The sequence below is a fragment of the Protopterus annectens genome, chromosome 13.part0, assembly GCF_019279795.1.
Source record: "Protopterus annectens isolate FY-2018-M chromosome 13.part0, PAN1.0, whole genome shotgun sequence".
Classification (NCBI taxonomy): Eukaryota; Metazoa; Chordata; order Ceratodontiformes; family Protopteridae; genus Protopterus; species Protopterus annectens.
Window position 1 is genome coordinate 895,511,020 of NC_056747.1, and position 25,794 is coordinate 895,536,813.

General features: G+C 42.6%; 1 protein-coding gene across 7 annotated transcripts in view; it reads left to right on the forward strand.

The window, feature by feature from the left end:
* The window catches only part of KSR1 (kinase suppressor of ras 1), a 1,687,803-nt gene that overhangs the window by 1,051,871 nt on the left and 610,138 nt on the right, over nucleotides 1-25,794 (forward strand). The gene's annotated exons all lie outside the window — the stretch shown is intronic.

A 25,794-nucleotide genomic window follows, 5' to 3' on the forward strand; every position in this document is an offset into this window, starting at 1 on the left:
AAGGAGTTTCTTAAATTGAGTGATGGAGTTGTTGGATGTTAAGTGGGCAGGAAAGGAGTTCCAGACTTTAGAGATAGAGTGGCTGTAGACAGGTTTTCCTGCCTCATTGTTAAATTTGGTGACCAGTAGGTGATTTTGGGTGCTAGATCTTAAGGTTCTTGTAGTGGTGTGGGGGTGAATTAGATGTTGTAGAGCTGAGATTTTGTCTGAGTGATATAATATTTTGTGTGCTAGTAAGAATTGATTGCTTTGAAGTATTAGTGGGAGCTCTAATCAGTTAAGCTTGTTGAGACACTCACAGTGATGTGTTCTATAGGATGAGCCTGTAGCAAATCTTATCTTATTGTAGCATGATTCGAGTTTGGTTAGATTAGTTTTACGAAGGTTAGTGAGCACAGGGGAGGCATACAGCAAGGTAGATAGTAGGTGTGTCCTTGCTATTGTTATTTTTTAATCATTTGAGAGATAGTGTTTGTTACGATAGAGTAGTCAGGGTTTTTGTGAACTTTCTTTATAGTTTGGGCAATGTGTAGATCAAATCTAAGGTAGTTGTCTATTTCCACGTCTAGCAGCTTGGTGTGATTCGTAGTAGTAATAGTGGTGTTGTTGTTGGAGGTGATAGTAAAGTTGTCTGTTGGGGGGGGGATCTGTGGGAGCTAAAGAGGAGTAATTTTATTTTGGATGGATTAAGCATGAGCTGTTGCTTGGTAAACCAAGTTTCGGCTAGAGAGAAGCATTCTTGTGCTTGGGAGAGGAGGTGATCTACTGTGGGGGCTGCACATATTATAATGGTGTCATCTGCATATTGCACTACAGAGGCTTTAGGTGTGGTGGAAGGGAGTTGGTTGGTGAACAAAGTGAATAGTAAAGGACCTAAGATGGAGCCTTGGGGTCCCCTAGGGAAACAGGCAGCAAGGAGGATATTTGGTTTTGCCACTTTACTGCTTGCTGCCTACCAGGTAGATAGCTCTTAATCCAGTCAAGAAAAACTTGGATTCACTGGGAAGACCTACAACAACTGATATTATCAGGCAGTTGTAGGTGCAGATGTTGACTGTATTCAACATCACCCCCCCCTCACCCCATGCAGTTTTACACAGCACAGTACAGTTGAAGATGCTGCTGGAGCAGATGGGACAAGGATCACCTTGAACCATTTGCCAGACTTAGATTTTGTGGCTTCATGGAGGACTTTAAAGAGTTCTTTGCTAATGTCCCTTTCAGTGGGTCCTCATTTTTTGGGTCAGAGGTGAAGAAGAAGCAGGACAAAGGCCCAAAACCTTGTCTGCCTTGAGGGTTAAATTCATAGCCCCACATGGATCCTTTTCAATGGATCAAAAAGACCCTGAGAATTTATGGTTGGTAGCCCTTTGACCAGTTTCTTGACAGAAGCCTCCATGGTCATGAGGATCCCTTCAATGGATGCCGTCCTAGGGGTTTAGGAGGTAGCCAGAGATGTGGTCAGAAGCCTTCTTTCCAGATGAGCCAACTACGAGGTCCCGTCTGACCAGAGAAGATCAAGGGCTTATTCAGAATTCCGTTTGATTCCCAAGAAGACTCAGGATCCTAGTGGCCTAAATCACTATGTGTAGAAAGTCAAATTCTGGGTAGTCACTTTGCAAGTCATCCTTCTTTGTCTACAGAAGGAGGATTGGATGTACTCATCAGACTTCCAGGATCCATATCTTTACAGCAAAATGATCAAATCTTCCAAGTGGTTCCTGAACTTCTGAATCAAAGCCAGGCACTATCAGTTTTGTGCCATACTGTTCGGTCTCATCACAGACCCTAGGTTGCTCACCAAGTGTACTGTAGTGGGCACCTGTCACACAAGGTTTAGAGATGTCTGCATTTTCTCTTACCTGGGTGACTGGTTCCAAGTTTCTGCCACCAAGGAGTCCTTAATAGAAGCAATAAATTCCTTGCTCCAGCTGTGTCTGTCCGTAGGAATATTGATCAACAAAACAAAATTGCAGTTGAAACCCTCAGAGTATCATCTAGAGTGAACAAAATAGTCAAGACTCCCTGAAGAATGTATTCTATCTATATAGTTATTTTGGGTGGAATACATAAAACAACTGGTTGGTAACTTGCAGCTTAGTCTTATCAGAAACATTTTAGCAAATAGTTCATTAAGTCCAAAGCTCCAACCTGCAGTTTTTTTTTTGGTAAATGCCCAAGTGTTGTAGCCAATTCATTAAATCCATAGGTTTGCATTCAATTCTAGCCTGAAATTCCCCGAATATCCTTCTCCATATTTCACAGGTTTGATCCATAGTAAATGTTTCCTGGAATTCTTACTCAAGGCAAAAGTCCTTCAAAAGAGGCAAACATTCTGATCTCCAGTGCTTTCAGCCCCTCCCTTTAACAATGTGTTTTCCATTGTGAGTTCACGTTACCTGAACTAGTGCGTATGTCACATAATACATGCCTCTACTACCTTCTCTACCTGATTTTATTTATTTTATTTTCCATTTGTTTACTAGGAAATTCCGACTGGACATAGGTCTTTTTTCAGTAGAGGCCCAGGGAGAAAAGCTCCAGCCATAGAAGTACTAACAGTGTAAGAGTATACACAAGGATTTCCAGTAGCCTACAATCAGTGTAAAAGTTACAATACACAAGACACTCCAGTAGCAATTCAATCAATAGTAGAACAATGGTGAGCAATACAGTTCTTTAACATGTGTCACAGAAGTATAAATACTTAAGTAATGAGGACGAGCAAGTTGCATAAGAAAGGAGTGTGTAGATTTGAGAAAAATAGTAGCAGTGAACAAGAAATGGTTAATATACTGAGGTTAGAGTTATCCAGGAGAGCTGCAAGAACAGAGCCAGGTGTCTACTAAGTCCACTCACCAGGCTAAACAAGGAGAAAGTTACTGTCAGCTGCCTGTCAGGTGCCAGGATCCGTCACATAACGCATGCACTCAGGTTACTCCACAACAAGTACACATATGACTCTGTCATTGTCCATGTTGATGTGAATGACCTGAGACATACCTCCCTGGACTACATGAAAAGAGACATGGAGGAGCTGTCTGATCTTGTAGCCCAGGCAGGTATGACCCTAGCCCTGAGTAGCATCCTGCCATCACCCAGAATGATACCACAGTACAAGGACAAAATGATTTACTTCAACAATTGGCTAAGTTCTGGTGTTATTCTAAGGGGATCCAGTATCTGTCTGCCTGGGATGACATGATCGACAGACCACGATGCTTTGCCAGAGATGGCCTGCACCTGTTGCCCTTGGGATTCTGGATACTGGCTAAGGCTCTTGCCACCCCTATAGTGCCTTTTTTAGGCAAGGTTCAAATGACAAATTCACCACCTTAACAGGTACAAGCAAACAAAATCTGAGGGTAATGCTACTCAATGCTAGAAGTCTAAACCTCAAAATGCATTCACTCGAGGCATTTCTTAAAATGGAGAACATCGACATCTGTGCAGTGACAGAGACCTGGTTCAAGGCTCCAGAGAGCACCCCTGCATTACCAGGCTATAATTCATACCACACCTTTCGGCCACCTAACCTGGACCGAAACAGTAAAGGCGGAGGCGTGTCCATATTCATTAAGGATAGCCACACCTCCAGGCTAGTTGCTCAGCATAATGCATCCGAGATTATCCAAGTGCAACTAACTCTTAGCAAGACCGCAATCCAAATTGTAACTTGCTACAGATCCCCCCACCATGCCCCAGGATTCCCACTCCTCATTTCTTGATACACGGGAAAATATTAGGGTACAACCCAACATCCTAATAATGGGCGATTTCAACTACCCCACCATTAACTGGGAAAACTACATATGTACCAACTCTTTTGCTCAATGTTTTCTGGAATTCATAAATTCCAATGCCTTGAATCAACTTATCCACACCCCCACCAGGGGCAGCAATATCCTAGACCTTGTCATTACCAACATGGGTGACCAGTGTTCCACACCAGAGGTCAATTCCTCGTTGGTCAGATCTGACCACAAGCTAATCACCCTAAACATCCACATCCCGCCCACCCCCATTAGGGAAACCACCATAAAAAATTTCTCCAAAGTCAACTTCATGCTTCTTGAGACAGAAGTGGCAAACTTCACGACAGCCATGCAGATGGACAATTGAGGTACGACTGCTGAATCCTACACAAATGCACTTTTTAAGCACTTACACGAGTGCATGGATCATGCTATTCCTAACAGAACCAAGATGCTATCCTCCAAAAAAAGGAAGCCAATCTGGTGGTCCCCTGCCATAAACAAACTCTACAACAGAAGAAAGTAACTGTTGCAAAAAGACCATGATTGGAGAAACTCCCTGGTCAGCCTCAGTAAGAAGCTGAGATCCCTCATAAAATCCTCCAAAGCTAGTTACGAAAACAAAATTGCCACTGATTCTAAAGACAACCACAAAGCATTCTATAGCTATGTCAAGAATCTCAATGGCAATACTCAGATCTGCTCTGAGTTACAGCACAATGGCACTAAATATACAGAACCAACTGATATTGCCAACATCCAGGCAGATAGATTCAGTGCTAACTTTACCCCCCTCTCACCCCCTAAAGGGCCCATCTCTGTACCGGAAGAATGCAAAGTTCCTGTAATCACTCTCCAAAGCCAAGAACACAGCATTCATGGGACCTGACAACATCCCAGGCTGTGTTCTACATGAACTGCAGAATGAACTGGCACCCCACCTAAGCACCATGCTCAATCATAGCCTCACCTCAGGCTTTGTGCCCACTAAATGGAGCACAGTAACAGTTATCCCACTCCACAAAGGGGAGCCACCACGGACCCTGGGAACTACCACCCCATTAGCCTAACAAGCCTGGTCTGCAAAGCCATGGAATGTATCATCATGGATCTTATACACAGACATTGGTAATCTCCAAACTCTGGACCCCACAAAGTTTGGTTTTGTAAAAGGCAGATCATGTCTCCTAAACATGACAGACTTCTTTGAAGCAGTCACCAAAGCCATAGACGAGGGTAAGGTGGTTCACACAGCCTATCTAGATCTCGCCAAGGCTTTTGACACCATCCCCCACTCTGGAGTTCTAGATAAACTCACTAAACTAGGTATAAATCCCTATGTCACAAGATGGGTTGCCAACTGGCTCACTGACAGAACCCACATTGTGAAAGTAGCAGACTCCAAATCTGACTTCAGACCAGTGACAAGTGGAGTATCACAGGGTTCAGTCTTGGGTCTCCCGTTTGGTATCTACTTTTCTGAAGTACAGGCTAACACAGAAGGTCTTTGGCTAACAAAGTTCACAGATGACTGCAAACTAGGAGCCATAATCGAAACTCCTAACAATGTGGACATCCTACAAAAGGGCGTCATGGAGACAGATGCCTGTTGTCAAAGCCATGGCCTCAAGCTCAATGCCAAAAAGTCCATTGTTATCCCCTTTGGTAAAAGCTCTGTACCCATGAGCTACCACATAGGTGGTAGTCTGCTTAACACCTAAAGTGTGATGAGACCTTGGGACACAAGTGGACAGTAGTTTCTCCTTTGATAATCACATTGCCACAGTAGTCAGGAAATCCTTCTATGTGGCACACCTCATCACAAAAGGTTTCTCATCCAGGAAAAAAGAGGTAATTGTTCCCTTCTACTCGTCACTCATTAGACCCATTATAGAATACAACACCCCTTTTGGTATGTACCTCACAAGACATCTATAACTGGAAAGGCCGCAGAAATACCTCACAAAGAAGATAACCAGCCTCAACAAGATGCCTTATGCAGACTGTCTCAAAAAACTCCAGCTTTACTGCATTGCATATCGCCTACTCAGAGGTGATCTCTGCCTAACATGCAAAAGCTATGTCAAACCCAGAGCTGTTGGACATGCTCCACTTAAAGCAATCCCAATCCCTCTGAGCTACACGCTCTAGGGACCTAAACCTTGTCACTGCAATAAACAGAACATGCTGGAGGGATAGATTCCTGTCCCAGAGACTTCCCATACTCTGGAACAAACTTACCTATCTGTATCAAACAAAGATCCTCATTAGCACTCTTCAAGAAAAATCTTGATGATTGGATGGGAAATAGGAAATTCACTCTGGGGTTTACCTCTGTGGCTCTGCTTGACAGGAGCAAAGGAAAATACTTTTTTTGGGTGGCGAAAGCCAGGGTACCTTTTTGGCTAGGCTTATATAGGCCCTAGGGCCAATAGCTTAGTACCTACCTATGAACCTATGAGTAGATAGAAGCTTTTTAAATTGTACTGTGGGGCAGTTTGAGGTGATAGTGATTGGAAGATTAGTCCATATTGTAGGAATGACATTTGAGAAGAGAGATTTCCCAGATGACTTTTTAGCTTTGGTGGTTTGTAAAAGGAGTTTATTATTAGAACAGAGGGTTTTAGAAGTGGTGTATGGTTGTATAAGGTTTTGGAGAGCAGGGATTTTATCAGGTTGATGCAAAATTTTGTGGACAAAGGTTAGTTGTTTATAGTGTAATAGTTGAGGAAGTTCTAGCCATTTTAGTTGTTTAAGAGCAGTACAGTGATTATTATTATTATTATTATTATTATTATTATTACACAAGTATTATTGTGTAGGATATATGCACCATTACCTACAGCATTTGTGACACATTATATATACAGCAATTGTCATGAAGCAAGTTGTCATTATGCCTCAGTTTTTAATATGCCTAGTGCAACAAAAATACTACATGTAGAAGTGTAAGTGTACATTTGTTTGAGGAATGATGGAAGGGTTATATTCTTTACTTTGATGAATATCAAAGATTTAAACTATCTGGCATACTATCTAGAATTAGCTCCTCTGCATTGCATGCACTGAGTGTCGGACAGGCTGGTTATTTTTGTAATTATCAAGGGCAAACACTTTGAATCCCATTTCATTTAGTCTGTTCTGCTATACGTTTATAGGTTAGTACTAGGCCATTTTAAGCCTATCTGGTTTTCCTTTTTGTGCTCAAATTACCCATCCCAATTGGTTATATATTTGCCTTCCCCATCCCATAGTTAATTATATATTACCCCTAATGAGAATAACTGGAATCATACCATAGATAACTGGAATCAAAAAACTCCTCTAGACCCATTTACACATGTCCTGGATATGCAGTTGTTCTGGCCCTGGATAGCTTCCCATGTTAATCTTTTGTGCAAGCCTTTAATCAGAACTCCTCTAGATGCTGTTCTCAAACATCTCATACTGTACTATTTTAAACATTGTAGGAATATATCCAAATAACTGATTGTAATGCTACCCAACTGTTTTGTATATTTGCCACATAATGTTATTTTACTTTGTATAATTATAATATTCTTATGTTATTTTATTACATCAGTAAATTGTAACAGCTCCTAATTGTCTTCTGTACTGTATTCTGAAATGATGTATATTGTGTTTTGTGTAATGAATTTTCATTTTGTACTAATCTTTCTGGAGCTTTTCTTCCCAGGCCTCTGGTGAAAATGGGACTCATGCCAAGTTGGACTCTCCCAGTAAACAAATGTAAAATAAATAAATAAATTTGAGGGGACCAATGCATGGGGTAAATCATTGAGGAGCTGCATCTGTCCAGGGGGCAGTCGTTGTATAAATTTTCTGTTCCCCATCCATAGATCTAAGTTGTGATTGCAAATGGACAGGAATGAACTTTGTTTTATGTAGAAGGGGAGTATGCTCCATAGAATCAGTATCCCCTGTGAAATATACCTGTCCCTCCAAACTGTTCAACTGAAGTTTTAGAAGAGATTTATATCCCCAGGCCAAGTATTTGTGATGACATTCGACTTGTTGATGTGCAGTAAATCCATCAGTAGTGGGTTGTACGATGTCTTATATGCCAGACACAGGTCACCTCTTAGCAGTCTATAGGATACCAAGTATAGTGGTGGGGCTTTGATTCGGTCCATGTAGGATGCGTAGTTCAGGCCTTGTATCCTTTTATTTATATTTCTGGGAAATTATGTAGAAAATATTTTCCAAGATATTTTGTAGCCTATGGGGAATTTGTTATTTGTCACTGGCCGGGGGTTCATACAGTACTCTAGGAAATGGTATTCTGAAGGGGACAAACTGAATAGTTATATTACATGTGGTGTAGTATAGGACAAATGTCATTATTTTGCTGCTTGTGTATCTCTGCTACCTTTAAACTACAACAAAAAGAAAAAAAAAACAAAAAAATCTTGCTTTTTTCCCACTTTCTGAAAGTTAAGAAAGTTCAGTTACAGATTTGCTGTTGTGAACTGTTTGGAAGTTTCTAGAAGGCCAGTGCTTGCTTGGGCTAAAGGGAAGTCTCTGTGTTCACCAGTGGGAGTGGTTAACACTGAACAGCCTGCCTGTCCCTGGAGGAGTGGTTACTACCTAGAAGCTGTAGTTTTATTGGCCATTTTGGGTCAATTCTAAACTCCTTGATCTCTCTCTCTTAAAACCCTACAGCTCTCTTTTTGCACGGTTTTGGGCACTGAGCAGCATCGGGCAGCACCGCCTAAACAGGTTTAAACTATTCCAGGCTCCACAAAGTCTGCTCTTCACTTTTTCTCTTAGAACTGTTCAAACTCTCAAAGTAATCACTCTATTCTCTTTCTAAAGCCCTGCACTTGCTCAGCTCTTATAAGGAAACACTAACTAAAGCACTACACCCTCCTTGACTTCTCATAAGTATTAGACTCCCAATTCGTCCTTCCTGATCAAGTGAAAAATCAGTTCCCTTCCCTAATCTGATCAGTAAAAAAAACAGTTCCCTATACTAATCTGGTATGTCCAAGGGTCAGTTTCAAGGTTACTGTCCAGTACAGCTGGTGAATCTGGGAATTTTGAGGCAATGTTACAATTGCCTTATGTACACAGACAACCCTCTCCTCCTTCCAACAAACTTTAATACATGTGAGAGATGCAGTTACACAGCCAAACTGGAGGCAGAGCTCTCTCAACCCAAGACTGGCACAGTCAGTCAGGAGGAAAAGGTAACCACCCACACCACAAATCCAGTCTCACACAGACCTATTGCATCTGCATACCCAACACATAAACACACAAAAACATACTTGGAGGCTCTAAATAAAAATCTGCCTAAACAGCAAAGACCTCCTAAGCAGATATCCAAGCAACAGCCACCCCTCAACAATACCCACAAATCACATATCTCACAAAATCAGTGTACCTCACAGTCACAGCCCATAAGGCCAAACAACACACCAAATAAACTTGTTATAGGGGACTCTATTGTCCGGCACACTGACGTCCCACTCACCAGACTGAACAAGGAGAAGGTCACTGTAAGCTGCCTGTCTGGTGCCAGGATCCGCCACATAATGCAAGCACTCAGGTCACTCCAAAGCAAGTACAAGTATGACTCCGTCATTGTCCATGCTGGTGTGAATGACCTGAGATGTACCTCCCTGGACTACATGAAAAGAGACATAGAGGAGCTGTCTGACAATGTAGCCCAGGCTGGTATGTCCCTGGCCTGGAGTAGCATCTTGCCCTCACCAAGAATGATGCCACAGTATAAAGACAAAATGATCAGTTTCAACAATTGGCTAAAGTATTGGTGTCATTCAAAGGGGATCCAGTGTCTGTCAGCCTGGGATGACATGCTCGACAAGCCACGTTGCTTCGCTAGGGACAGCTTGCACCTGTCACCCTTAGGCTTTCGTATACTGGCCAAGGCTCTTGCCACCCCCATAGTGCCTTTTTAGGCAAGGCTCAAAGGACAAACCCACCTCCATAGACAACCCAAAGATAAAAAACTAAAGGTAATGCTACTCAATGCCAGAAGTCTAAACCTCAAGATGCACGCACTCGAGACTCTCCTAAGTATGGAGAAAATTGATGTCTGTGCAGTATCAGAAACCTTGTTCAAGGCTTCTGAGAGCACCCCAGCACTACCAGGTTATAACTCATACCACGCGTTTCGGCCCCAAAACTCGGACCGAAGCACAAAAGGAGGGGGAGTATCTATATTCATCAAAGATACCTGCACCTCCAGGTTAGTGGCACTGCACGAAGCATCGGAAACCATCCATGTGCAACTAACAGTGGGCAAAACTGCCTTTCAGTTTGTAGCCTGCTACAGAACACCCTCCCTATTACAGGAACCCCACTTGGCATTCCTGAGAACACTGGAGAATATGAAGGTCTCTCCAAACACTATGTTATTGGGTGACTTCAACTGCCCAAACATTGACTGGGAAAACTACTCAAGCCCAAACACCCTCGCCCAATGGTTCCTTGAATTTATAAACTCTAACACAATGGAACAACTGGTCACCACTCCCACAAGAGGGAACAATATATTGGACCTGGTCATCACCAACATGGGGACTCTATGTTCCACACCAGAGGTAAACCCCTCATTGGTAAGATCAGACCATAAACAAATTTCCCTGGACATCCATATCCTGTCCCCATCCCCAGCCAAGGAAATCACTGTAAAGAATTTCTCAAAAGCCAACTTTGCAGTTCTCAAGACTGAGGTGGAATCCTTCAAAGCCCCTGGGCCAGAGGATAATACAGCCCAATCCACAGAATCCTTTACAAATGCATTCTATGAGCACCTGCAGGAATGCATGGATCATGCTATCCCAAATAAAACCAAGACTCACTCCTCCAGAAACAGGAGACTGGTCTGGTGGCAATACATAAGCTATACAACAGAAGGAGGAAGCTACTACATGACAGAGCAAAATCCCAAAAAGGGAAGGCATCTCTGATCAGTATTAGCAAGAAACTTTGATCCCTCATAAAATCATCAAAGGCCAGTTTCGAAAGAAAAATTGCCCTAGACACTAAAGATAATCACAAGGCCTTCTTTAGTTATGTCAGAAACATGGGCGGAAACTCCCAGATATGCTCTGAATTGTTGCATAACGGTACAAAATATACCGAACCTACAGACATAGCCAACATCCTGGCAGACAGATTCAGCGCAAACTTCTCCCCCCTTCCCCCCAAAGGAGCAAACGCCTATCCCAACTGAATGTAACCTCCCTGACATCACAGATGCACAGGTGAAAGCTGCCCTCTCCAAAGCAAAAAACACAGCATCTATGGGACTGGACGGTGTCCCAGGCTGTGTCTTACACGAGCTCCAAGAAGAACTGAACCCTCACATTAAGTCACTGTTCAAACTTAGCCTTACTACAGGATATGTACCCAAAGAATGGCATACAGCTACAGTGGTCCCACTCCACAAAGGTGGTGCCACAATGGACCCTGGAAACTATCGCCCCATAAGCCTGTCTAGTCTGGTCTGTAAAGCTATGGAGCGTATTATCATGGAACTCATAAACAAAGACATTGGGAGCCTCCAGACACTGGACCTACCCAATTCGGCTTTGTTAAGGGCAGATCTTGCCTCTTAAACCTAGTTGATTTCTTTGAAACAGTTACCAAAGCCATAGATGAGGGCAAGGTATTCCACACAGCCTACCTGGACCTCGCAAAAGCCTTCGACACAATACCCCACTTGGGCATCATAAATAAGCTTACCAGCTTAAATATCAACCCCTATATCACAAGATGGGTTGCAAACTGGCTCAGAGATAGAACCCACATGGTCAGAATCGCAGGTGCCATGTCCAAATCCAAACCAGTTACAAGTGGCGTCCCACAGGGCTCATTTCTGGGACCTCTCTTGTTCGGTATATACTTCTCTGAGGTTCAGGCTAACACGGGGGATTATAGCTGACAAAGTTTGCAGATGACTGCAAACTGGGGGCCATAATCGAATCTCCAGCTGACACAAGCATCCTCCAAAAGGGTCTTACAGAGGCGGATGCTTTGGTGCCAGCCACTGACCTCAAGTTAAATGCTAAAAAGTGCATAGTCATCCCCTTTGGGAAAAACAAGGTGCCCACAAATTACCACATAGGTGGTAATCCATTAAGTATGGAAGAAGTAATTAAAGAGTCATCCAAAAAGTCCTCACAGACCAAGTAGGAGCCAGAACTTACTCAAGATTCTTTTTAGTTCCAAAGAAAACAGGGGACTGGAGACCTATTCTGGATCTCTGTTCTAAACAAATCAGTAAAAAAGGTCAAGTTCCGGTTGGTAACACTGCAGTCAATACTCCCATTCCTGGGAAAAGATGATTGGATGTGTTCTGTAGATCTCCAGGATGCGTACTACCCCATAAAAATGGACATGCGATCCAGGAGACACCAACGCTTTCGGCTGGAAGCCAGTCACTACCAATTTCAAGCCCTGCCCTTTGGCCTCACTACAGCCCTTAGAGTATTTACCAAATGTATGGCAGTAGTAGTGGCTCACTTGAGACATCTGCGATTCCCAGTGGTTCCATATTTAGACTGGCTCCTAACCGTCATGACCAGGCATCTTCTGATAAAAACAAGGGACACACCCTTGCAACTCTGCTCCCACCTAGGCATTACAATACCAGAAAGGATCTAGGTATATCTTAACATCCCAATGTTTTCTGGTAGCAATGCACATCCTGGGGAAATCCAGTGTAATAGTGGACAGACTCAGCAGAGAGATTCTGTTGCCTCATGAGTGGTCCTTAAATCAAGAAGTAGCGGAAAAGAATTTCTGAAAATGGGACCAGCCTTGCTGCGATCTCTTTGCATCATCCATGAGTGCCAAATGCAGCAGCTACTTTGCCCTTATCCCCCCACTTGTCACTTGTCCATGATTGGCCCCCGGGCCTCCTCTATGCTTTCCCCCCTTCCCACTAATTCCAAAAGTCTTCCAGAAAGCAGATTGGAAAGGGACTTTATACTCATCGCTCCATTCTGACCTTGTCATATCTGGTTCTCCTTCCTATGGCCTCATCTTCAAGAGGAGTCATGGATTCTGGACCGTGTTCCAGGCCTTCTGCCGCATGCATCAGGAAAGCTCCATCCATCCCCTCAGACCCTCAAACTGACAACTTGGCTGCTCCAGTTCCAGCGATAGCCAGGTTTCCAAACCTCTTCTCTCAAGTTAAACACATTATAATCTCTTCTCATAAGGCTTCAACAAGGAAAATATACAAAAGCAAATGGAAAAGATTCTCCTTATGGGTTATACAGTAATTTTGACCCTTTTTTTGCTCCAGTCAGTTTAATTCTGGATTTCCTAGCAAAACTGTTTAATGATGGAGCTGCGGCAGCTAAAATTAGAGTTCAGCTAGCAGCGATCTCCAGTTTTCATTTTGAGACTCCAGCATAATGTCTCATAAACTATGCAAAGCTTTTCTCAAGGGTAACGTGTTGTTGAGACTACCTATCAGAGACCCTCCAACACCATGGGACTTGAATTTTGTCCTTTCCTGTATAGTTTTTCCTCCTTTTGAACCAGGATCATCTTGCAAATTGAAATTCTTGACTTGGAAAACCATTTTCTTGATAGCAATCACCTCTGCTAAAAGGGTGTCAGAGTTGCAAGCTTTGTCCATAAAGTCCCCATACCTGCTTTTCTATAGAGACAAGGTATCCTTATGAACAACCCCCTCCTTTTTGCCCAAGATAACTTCAGAGACAAATTTGAACCAAACTATACAATTACCAGTTTTCTTCCCAAATTATGGAAACAAGGAGGAATACATATTACATCACCTGGATGTACATAGACAATTATGTTTTTACTTACAGTAAATAAAGAATAACCACGAAACTGGAACCACACCAACGTATTTTAATTTAGCGCTTTTGTCTTAATGCAAAAGACTTCATCGGAATAAAACATAATTTGAACAGCCACCTTATATACCATTCAAAATTACCTAACTGGACAACTGCAAACTTTCATTCCACATTTAAAGATATAGTACAGTAAAACCCTGCATGAGATTATCTATACAAAAAGTTAAAAATATATAACATATAAACAAATATAAACATTTTTGCTTTTCTGTATGATTTTGGACAAAATACCATGCTAAAAATTAAGGAATGTGTTCAACTAGAAAAAAAAATTCTAAAATATGTGCTGTATGTTACCACATAAGAAACTGCAATGGTTTAATATTCAGAACTGGCTTTTAGTTTTAACACACACTGAATTGAACATTGGTCATTCAGTCCAGGAGGGGCAACTGCATTTAGTTTAAACTGCCATTGCAGTTCCCTGAACTCCAAAAATTCATTATATGACCCCCCTCTCTGTCCCAAATCTACATAGTCAATCACTACAAATTTGAAAGTATCTTGTGGAAAAATAGTCAATCACTACGAATTTGAAAGTATCTTGTGGAAAAATAATCACATGTTTTGCCAGAGAGTTGTTCTTGTCCATCTTTCTAATACTATAAACATGTTAAAATCCTAGTACAGAACTGTTTGAGTTTTTCCCACATAGGGAAATAGAGAAGTAGAGGCAGGGAAGAGCAGCCACTTCAAACTCATTCTTTTTTTCCACCTTCAAACAGTTCCAGTGGGGATGACATCATGCCAGCACAAAGACTACCTTCAAGGGAGGAGAACCAATCAGGTTCTCAGATCCAGTCGAGTGGCAGGAGGAATGGTCCAATGGGAGAAACTGCTTTGTACAATGGCACTTCCTCTTTATAGGAATGATTTGCAACACAAAATGAACGGCATTTTGAGCCTGCTTTAGCTTCTGAAAGCAGCATGTCGGTGGATAAACAACCATAGCCGGTCTTAATCATAGGCCATCTAGGCGACCGCCTAGGGTGCCAGTCAAGCAGGGGCACTTTTTCAGTAATCTGGGTTGTGTAGGTAGACTAGGATCCTATGGGAGGCGCTGTGGAGCACTTTTGCCTAGGGCACTAATTGACCAAAACCGGCCTTGTAAACAACTAAAACTTTTTCAAGAAGCTGTTTTGAAATACAGGTGATTACAGCTAGAGAATAAATATTTGGCAGAGTGCATTCATGTTGAACTTATTCCAAAGGGGCTGTGGCTTTGGAAATTTCCTTCTGGGTTAGAGAAGGATTCCGTTTCATACAAGGAACTTCTAGCCTTATTTAATGGGCACGACTGTGAACTTTTAAAGGTACTGATAAATGACAATGACATAAATTGCTAGAATTGATAGAACTTTGCATATGGATTTGATATTTGATTCTAAAAAAGATGTGTGTATTAATGTTTTTGTAAAGGTTGACCGTGCTATGACAGAAATACACGATAGAAAAGTAAAACAATTGATGAGAGATGAGAGTATTTGAATGGTGTTGCATACTCCCCACCCCCTACTTATAAAACAAACTCTGCTGTCAGTGAAGTTGAAAATGAAGCAAGGGAAGCTGAACCTATATCTTATAATCAGTCACCTTTTTACTCTGAGATGGCAGACCCCCTGTGAGGAGGTCTGAGAGACTGAGGAACCATAGGGAGGGTTTTCAGAACAGTTACAGACAGGACAGTTATTACAGGGGGTCAATATGTGAATCGCAGAGGAAGGGGGGGGGAGTATTGAACATACTTTCTGCAGAATTACAGGACACTGGTGAGTTCAATACACTTTCAGAAGCAGAGGTCTTGAAAATTATTTTTAATACTGAAGGGGACTTTAAAGTGCATAATTATAGTGAGGTGAACATCACTGTGTCTTGTGCAAATTTATTGGAAAAGGGGTTCACCTTTGTTCTCTGCAGAAAAGCCAGAATTAAGGAAGTTTTAATAAACTTTAAGATCTGATGTTGTTAATCTTCCCATTCATCACTGATGGGTTCGGTTTCAAGCCCTTGCAACTGTGTCAGCCTAATACCAAGCTTGCATAATCCAAAAACTCTAGAGCTAAGCTGCTACCCACAATGCCCTTCTTCCTGTAACCTCAGATCTCGTTTGTCGCATAGCCATATAGCAGCGTTTCACCGAGTTCTCCAGCTAAGTGTTCTATTTTATTGATAATTGTGTATTTTTGAACTTTATTTCCTAATCTCACTCTTTTACCCTTATTTTATCTAACTAGCTCTACCCTTTGGGTATTTCTTATACCATCATTGGTACGCCCTCTCCTTACCCTTGTGGTATCGCTTGATACCATTGTTGGTATCTTCTTTCTATTTCTTCCTTCTTTCTTTTTAGGTACTAGTAGTGTGTGTTTTTTGTGTGGATGGAAATGTCTGATAAAAAAAGGGACATCGGGGTTTAAACATTGCACCTCTTGCAATGGCAAACTCCCTAACAGTGACTCGCACGATGACTGTGTTTATTGTCTGGGGGTTTCTCACCTCTCTGTTAAACCTCCTTGCCAGATTTGTCTAAGTTTTAGTCAGCGGACGCTGAACGAAAGGAAAAACAAACTGATTTTGAAAGGCCTTTTAGTTTCTCCTTTCTTAGAGGCCCTTTCTGTGTCGGAGGGTTCAACCCCTCCAGTGAAGGACAAGAAGCGTCCCCATTCAGATCCTTCTTCACCAGCTGGTGATAAGGGCAAGTCTCACAAACATAAGGCCCACAAATCTTCATCGGAGCATAGGATTGCTTCATCAGCTCCAACTACGACTACTGCTTCTGTTCCGAAGTCTGCTCCAGTCGCCACTTTGACTGAAGTCATAGACATCACAGAATTTTCAACATCGGCGCCACCTTCGGCACTGACTTCTACAGCACCGACCCTGCCTTCCATGTCAGCTACGGCTCCGATCTTATCTTCCACAACAGCTATGGCGCCGACTTCACCTTTTACCACACTGAAAGCAGTTTCGACCCACGCAATTTCCTTGGAACCGATAACTTCAACTCTGAGTGCCTCCTCGGCACTGAGTCCTTTTTTGACGCCACTGATTCGTCTACTACCTGTCTCCAAGGTAGAGACTATGGTGCCACTAGCTCAAACACCACAGACCCAATACTCCCCTTCACTGGATCCGTTCCTAGATCAAATGTACAGTCCCTTTCTGGACTGACCTGACTCCCCTTCAGGAGTGTCCACGAGGTCCACCAGGAGTCTTTCTGAATTCGATGTGTTGCGCCTTTTGGATCAGCTGTTGACAGCCAGAGGGATAACAAATGTTCCTAAGATTCACCCCCCTTTGGGGTTTGGGTCTGTCGCTCCCAGGACTCCCATGTATGCTCCTCCTTCGGATCCGTCGGTTCCGAAGCCCATTGCTCTGACATCCTTGGTGGAAACCCATTCCTCGGCATCGACAGTGACTCTCACTGAGGCTTTGAGGCCACCCCTTTGGGCTTTGGTTTCATCAGAACCGTCCCTTCCTTAGACTCATGGTTGGGAGGGTGGAATCCTCGGTTCTGAGCACGGTTCCGAGTGTTTTGTCAGTTTGGTCCTCGGATCTGGGGATAATGTCTGCCCGATCTTGCTTGAGGCTCCATCCCTGGGAGCAAGTTTGATGAAGTGGGGTGTGACCCCGGTTCCAAGGCTGTCCTACCCTGTTCCTGGCTCCCATTCCTCTTTGGGCGGGCTTGCTTTTCGGGTGATGGAGAGGGTGCTTGCTTCAGGAAGCACTCCTTCGATGTTGGAACTTCACCCTGCTCCCTCTGAGCTGCAGCTACCATGGGCCACCTCACCAGGACACCAAGAGCAGAAGCCTCAGGAAACCCCAATTCTGGGTACCCATCCTTCCAAGTCTTCCTCAGATATTCCCACTGAAGAAAACCTCCTCGGAAGAAGGCATGTAAGAGGAAACGCATTGACTCTCCTGAAGAATCTTTGACAGTGAATACAGACTACAATGATGGGGTGGGGTCCCCATGGTCACCCCCTGATGATGTCTCCTTCGGAGACATCCTGGAAATATTTAAACAGAGGGGTGGCCGGAAGCCCTCTAACCCTTCCTCGGAGGAGTCCGTCTTCCTGCAGGCTTTTTGCTCTCGCCCTTCTACCTCTTGGGTGACCCCACCTGCCCACGAATTAGTCCAGCTGGTCGTGCAGCATGCGTGGAAGAACTCTGGCTCTATTGAGGCCATTCCCTAGAGACTAGATAAGATTCTTTCCCCACCGGAGGAGCACTCCCACTGGTCTAGAGGTTTGCCAGTTGACGCTATGTTGGTGGCGGTGGCCACTAAAAAGGATCGAACGGAAGAAAGTTCTACTGTTCATCTGCCCAGCAGAGAGTTCTGGGCTGTGGACAAATTGGAGAAGCGAGTATTTGCTTCAGCGACCTTTGCTGTCAGGTCCCTGAACTACTTGGCATGTTTCACGAGACTCCAAAGAGATCTGATTACCGAACTTTCTGGAGCCCTTGCGGGTCAAGTTTCTTACGGGGCACGAGATAAGGTTGCCTCTCAACTTGCCACCCTTGAATCTATCTCTATTTCGTCCATGAGGTTGCTGTCCCATGCAACCAAAGGGACGGCTAGAGCTGCGGGTGCAGGCATAGTCATGAGGCGTCATACCTGGATGTGCATCTGTAACCTAGTGGACTCCTTCAAGTCCTTTTTGAACACCCCTTTTGAACTATCTTCCTTATTTGTTTCTAAAGTAAAGGACACACTGGCCAGGTGTGAGCAGGATGGAAAGACTTTGTCAACAATTGGCCTATGTTTTTCCAAGCCCCAACGTTCCTTTTTCAGGAACCAGAGGAGTGGGAAAATATGGCACAAAAAATCTCAAGGTCCTTTCCGTAACACACGTGGCAAGGATTCCCCTAGAGGCAGAGGGGATTCCAATGGTGGAAGACACCCCTTTAGGGGCAGAGGGGATCCCCAAAACCAAGACTCCAGGGATTGTTTCCCCGGGCGGTCTTTGCGCACCTGAAGCGTTGCCTGATTGCTTTCCTCTGGAAGCAGTCTGGGCTCATTTTTCTCTGCACCAAACTGCCTGGTGCTCTATTACAAAAGATCAGTGGGTGCAGAGAATAATCTCCAGAGGCTATTACAGTCCTCTAACCTCCTGTCCAAAACCTACAAAGAACCTTCCCGATGTTCCACCCAATCAAAGGGAAGAAGCGGCTTCAGAGAAAAGAAAGCTGTGTCAAAAAGAGTCATCCAACCAGTCCCTTCAGACCAATGCAGATCCAGTTTTTACTCAAGATTCTTTTTGGTGCCAAAAAAGACTAAGGATTGGAGACCCATTTTGGATTTCAGCCATTTAAAAAAATCAGTGGTTCAAACCAAATTCCGCATGGTCACTATTCAATCCATTCTCCATTTTTTACGGGAGGGTGTTTGGAAGTCCTTGCTAGACCTCCAGGATGCATATTACCACATCAAAATGGAAAAACGCTCCAGGAGTCTCCTTTGCTTCTGGCTAGGAGCCAATCATTACCAGTTCCGAGCCCTGCCATTCAGTCTCCCGACGGCCTCCAGAGTGTTCACAAAATGTCTAGCAGTGGTGACAGCTCATCTGAGACTTCAAGGATTCCAGGTGTTTCCATATTTAGATGATTGGCTCCTTTCTGCCCCCACCAAGCATCTTTTGACTATAGCCCTCTGTTACACACTCTCTCTAGCAGAGTCCCTAGGCATGATCCGTACATTGAGAGAAATCCAGTTTACCACCTACCCAACAGGTGGAATTTATAGGGGCAGTTTTCAATACTTGAACATGCCTGGTATCTCTACCAGCTCACAGGCTTCAGAGGTTAAGATTGCAAGTACGGGTGATACTCTGTCAAAGAAAGGTGTCAGCAAGAGAAGTTCTCCAGGCTCTGAGGACCATGGCTGCAGCCATTCCAATAGTTCCTCTGGCAAGATTACACATGAGACTATTACAATGGCTCCTATTGTTCCAATGGTTGGCAAATCTTCACCCCCTAAATTCACAGATCCTCATTACCACCTCTTGCAAGCAAGATCTCCTCTGGTGGATGAGGCCAGACACAGAACTTTGGTGTCATCCCTTTCAGACTCCTCAACCCAACGCCACGGTAACCATGGACGCTTCCCTGATGGGGTGGAGGGGCCATTTTCAGGGAGAGACAGTCCAAGACACATGGTCAAGCTGGAGTTGAGAGTGGTGCTGTTGGCATTGCAGGCATATCCGCTCCTTCCATCGGGAATGATTGCAATTCAGTCAGACAATATGTTAGTAGTCTGGTACGTAAACAAACAGAGAGGAACCAAATCCTACCCCCTGTGTCGAGAGGCCATGAGAATTTGGCACCGGGCGATAGCTTCCAACCACTTTCTTATAGTAACGCATATTCTGGGGCATTCCAATGTGATTGTGGACAGGCTGAGCAGCTGCATCCTCCTTCCACACGAGTGGTCTCTCAATCCAAAAGTGACGGCAGAAATTTTCAGCTGATGGAGCCAGCCTTGCTGCAATCTCTGTGCCTCCCCTTCGAACAACAAATGCAGCAGCTTTTTTTGCCTTCTTTCTCCCAGAGGGGGAGTCCCCAAGAGACGCTCTGATTCACGATTGGCCCACGGGTCTCCTCTATGCTTATCCTCCAATTCCCTTGATACACCTGTTTTTAAAGAAAGCAATTCAGTTGAGATGCAAGGTGATCCTCATTGCCCCATTCTGGCCTCGTCAAGTGTGGTTCCCCTTCTTCCGGCCTCACCTTTTACAACCTGCATGGATCCTGGACCCTTGACCAGACTTAATTTCTTACCCCCAAGGGTTGACTCTCCCAAATCTGTCCACTCTCAAGCTGATATCTTGGTTTCTCCACTTCCATTAGTCGCCAGGCAGGAAACCCTTTCCTCACCTGTTCGCGATATCATTCTGGCCTCCCATAAGCCATCCATCAGAAAACTTTACAGAGATAAATGGAAAAGATTTGCTCTTTGGTCTAAAGAACAGATGCTAGATCCCTTCTCAGCTCTGGTCTCTGTTATACTTCAATACCTTTCTGAGTTTTTTGAGAATGGAGCATCAGCTTCTACCATACGAGTCCATTTAGCAGCTATTTCCAACTTTTATAATGGATTAGAGGGCACTCCACTTATCTCCACCCACCTATGCAAGACCTTACTCAAAGGAGTGTTTCATAGCAGACCTCCAATCAGGCATCTGTTAGAGGCATGGAATCTCTCCCTAGTACTACAGTCTCTCGCTTTACCCCCCTTTGAGCCTACTGCAAAATGTGATCTCAAATTCCTGTCATGGAAATCTCTATTTTTGGTAGCTGTCACATCAGCTAGATGGATATCAGAATTACAAGCCTTATGCATCAAGAGCCTGTACTTAATTTTTCATAAAGACAGAGTATCACTATGTACTAATCCATCTTTTCTCCCCAAAGTGATTTCTGATTTCTCTGTGAACCAGTCCATTGAACTCTCAGTGTTTTTTCCAAACTATTCCAATAAAGGAGAATACTGTCTACATTCATTGGACGTGCATAGGCAACTACGTTTTTACTTAGACAGGACTAAATCTGTCCGCAATTCAGATCAACTTTCCATTTCCTTCTCTGGTCCAAAAAATGGCATATGCTGCAGCAAAAGCCACTTTATCAAAGTGGGCTCAGAGATTGTATTGCTTTTTCATATTCACTTACAAATGAGTCTAAACCTCACAGTATCAAAGCGCATTCAACTAGAGCTGTAGCAACTTCGATTGCTTTTCACTCCAGAACTTCTATTGACATTTGCACAGCAGTCATTTGGGCTAAACCTCACACTTTCATCAAACATTACAAGTTGGATATGGTCTCCAGGGGAATAGCGGCCTTTAGCTCAATGGTGCTCAGGAATGTTCTTCTATAAGGGCCACCCAGGTTTCTCAGGTAGCTTGGGATTCTGTCCCATCAGTGATGAATGGGAAGAAGATTAACAACATCAGATAAAAAAGCTATGTCTTACCATAATGTTCCACCTGTGTTTTTGATGATCTTCCATTCATCATGTCCCACCCTCCGTCCCCCACCAAAGGCTCCTGGTGGATCTCTTTTGCACACAAATGGCCTCTGCTTTTATTCTGCATGGCGTATGCAAACTCGATCTGAGGTAAGAGGGAGAAGGGTGTTGTGGGTAGCAGCTTAGCTCGAGAGTTTTTGGTGTACGTGAGCTTGGTATTAGGCTGACACAGTTACGAGGCATCAGAACTGAACCCATCAGTGATGAATGGAAGAAGATCAACAACACAGATGGAATGTTATGGTAAAACATAACTTCTTTTTATTCACCAGGAAACTTAATCTGGCTTTTTATTTTAAAGACACTTGCTACAAGTAGTACACCTAATAGAGGTTGTTCTAGACCTAGCACATTCATACCCCCCTCTTTACATCATTTCCATCTTTGAAAAGCTGTGTGAAGATGAAATTCCGGAGTTATTACATCAAAAAAATAACCAAGTCGATTCCTTTAACTTAACCAGGGCAGAGTCTGATTTACTCAAACAACTATGTAACAATGGTAACATCCGAATTATGAAACCAGACAAGGGGGGGGGGTCGTGATTATGAACAAAAATGACTGCATCAATAAAATGTTTTCCATCTTATTTACTGACTTATGTGAGGAATCTTCAGTTAATGAAATGAATATAGCTTATCACAAAGTGGATTTGTGTCTAGAAGACTTAAGGTTAAATGACCAAATTACCATGACAGAACCAGAAAATCTAAATGTATCTTGTCCAAAAATCCCTACAGTATTTGGAATATCGAAAATACACAAGGGACTAAGAGATATCCCCCACTTCATCCAGTAGTAGATGTTAGAGCTTCTAAAACTTTTTATATACCCTAATACATAGACAAGCACACAAAACAGGTACTTTTACAGCATCCTACATATATCAAGGACTCTTGGGATTTTTTGGGGTGTATTGATCAGAATTCGTATAGTGAAAACCTAATTTTTATCATTGTTGATGTGGTCTATCTTTTTTCTGTGATCCCCCATAACTTGGGTATAGAGTGTTTTTTTTGAGTATTTGAGTAAATACACCGACTTTACACACAAAAAAAATTTTGCTTTGGCTCCCTTGATGGAGATAGGGCTGGAGAATAATTTCATAACATTTGAAAAACAACAATTTAAGCAGAAAACTGGAGAGGCCATGGGGGCAGCGTGTGCCCCCTCCTTTGCCAACATAGTATTGGCCTATTGGAAGTTGAATTTAATTTTAAACAGTAATTTCTCAGATTCATAGACATATTTTGCATGTTTTTTGGACAATATCATTATATTTTGGACAGGTACGAGAGATAGACTAAATGATTTTTTTTAATACTTACATACGTCTACTACATTTTTGAAATTCATCATGAATGTATCGGAAGAGGAAATTAGTTATTTGGGCATTAAGTTATCTAAAAACAGACTAAGAGGTGAATTTTCTTCTAATATTTACAGGAAGCCCACATATTTGAACATCTTGTTGTATTTCTAGTCACCACCCTATCCATCAGAAAAAATCCTTGGTAAAAGGACAATGCGTCCATTTGGCAAGGATGGTTTCAGAAACAGATGAATTCCTGACACAATGTGGGGTTTTGAAGGAAATGTTCATAACAAGAGGGTACCTGGAGAACTTTTTAAGTGATATTTTCAATGAAGTGGTACAAAAAAGACTTGGGAGAGCTTTCACCACATTGATGGGTATAGGGTTGAATATAACCAGTCCCAAGTTATAGGCCTATCTAGACCTTGCCAAGGCCTTTGATACCATCCCCCACTCTGGAATCATAGATAAACTTACTAAGTTGGGCATTAATCCCTATGTATGTCAATGGGTTGCGGTTCAGTCCTGGGGCCGCTCTTGTTTAGCATCTACTTCTCTAGTACAGGTCAACACTAAGGGACAAAGTTTAAAAGTTTGCCAGATGATGACTGCACTGGAGCCACCATTATGAATCCCCAAATGATGGATAAATACTCCAAAACAAATAGAAACAGATGGGCTCAAGCTCAATGCCAAGAAATGTATTGTTATCCCTTTGGGGAAAAATGTAAAATGAATAATATCCATGGTATAGTACACACACACACAAACACAGTGATAGAGACTAGGGACACAGGGACACAGTGGACAGTGGTCTCAAAGGAGGTCATTGTCCCACTGTACTCATCCCTCATTAGACCCATTATAGAATACAACGCCCCATTTGGTATACCTCTCAAGACATCTACAAACAACTGAAAAGGGCCTCAGAAATACCTCACTAGGCCATGTCAAACCCAGAGCTGTTGGACATGCTACAGGATCTAAACCTTGTCATCACAATAAACAAAACATGCTGGAATAGATTGCCCATACATGTCAAGCAGAGTGCTCTTTTTGGACCTCTTCAAGAGGATTGACAGGGTCCAGGAAGTAAATAATGTGGGAAGAAATAGCCAGCTGATAGCCTAGTACCAACCTATGAACCTATGTAAGGACTCTTTGAGCCACTTCAGTAGAGCACTAGTTTTAACTTTTAACAGTGATTTCTGCGATATAAGACATATAATTGAGAAAAACTGGGTAATTTTCTTGGTGGGCCCCCAACATATTAAAGCTGTGGGGGAGAGACCACAAATAGTGTACGAGAAGGATGTATGTATAAAAAACATGGTGGAAAGGGAAGGGACAACTAATTCAGAGGGCAAGATGATTAAGTGTGGGTCCTGTACTCAATGTTAACACATTTTAGAATGTAACTCAGTTAATGGCCATAATTATGGGTCCATAAAACTTAAAAAGAAATATAGTTGCAAATCACAGGGTGTGGTATATTTAGCATCTTGCCAACACTGTCCTGCATATTATGTGGGAAAAACTCTCAAACAGTTCCGTACTTGAATTTATCAACATATTTATAATATTAGAAAGATGGCAGGAACAACGGTTTGGCAAAATATGTGATTATTTTTCCACAACATACTTTCAAATTCATGGTGATTGACCACGTAGATTTGGGACAGTGAGGGGGGTCATATAATGAATTTTTGGTGTTCAGGGAACTGCAATGGCAGCTTAAACTTAGTGCAGTTACCCCCCTCCTGGACTGAATGACCAATGTTTAATTCAGAGTGTGTTAAAACTAAAAGCCAGTTCTGAATATTAAACCATTGCAGTTTCTTATGTGGTAACATACAGCATATATTTTAGAAAATGTTTTTCTAGTTGAACACATTCTTAATTTTTAGCATGGTATTTTGTTCAAAACCATACAGAAAAGCAAACATTTTTATATTTGTTTATATGTTATGTATTTTTAACTTTTTGTATAGATAATCTCATGCAGGGTTTTACTGTACTATATCTTTAAATGTGGAATGAAAGTTTGTAGTTGTCCAATCAGGTGTTTTTTAATGGTATATAAGGTGGCTGTTCAAATTATGTTTTATTCTGATGAAGTCTTTTGCATTGTTAAGACGAAAGCGCTAAATTAAAATACATTGGTGTGGTTCCGGTTTTGTTGTTATTTTTTGTTATTAAATGGTTGGTGTGTTTCGTATGTTTTTACTTACACAGAACTGCAGAATTCCAAAAATCTGATCAGTTATTTTTTTTTTTCAAATTCAAAGAAAGGATCTCCTGTCTCTAGGGTTACACTTTCTAAATGACTTTCAACTTTTACCTACAAGTCTCAAAATAAAAAACTTCCACGAAGAGTTAAAGCCCATTCTGTAAGAGCAATTTCAACTTCATCAGCCTTTTTTGCTAAATTGCCAATTGATAACATTTGTATAGCAGCAATATGGCCTAACCATATACCTTTATCACTCATTACGAAGTTGATTTGGCCTCCAGGAATAGGGTCTCCTTTGGGTCCATGATTCTGAGGAATATTCTCCCTTGAGCCACCCAAGACTCTGTACTAGGGACGTTGTCCCAACCTAGTAAGAATGAAGGCAAGATAGACAACATCACATAAAGAAGTTATGTACTCACCATAACATTTCATGCATGTTGTCCATCTTCGCCTTCATTCTTACATCCCACCCTCCTTCCCCCTTCCCTTCTTTACTCCTAGGAGATCAAGTATACACAATTGGATTACCGTTGTCCTCTGTCCTTCTTCATCAGACTGAACGTATTACA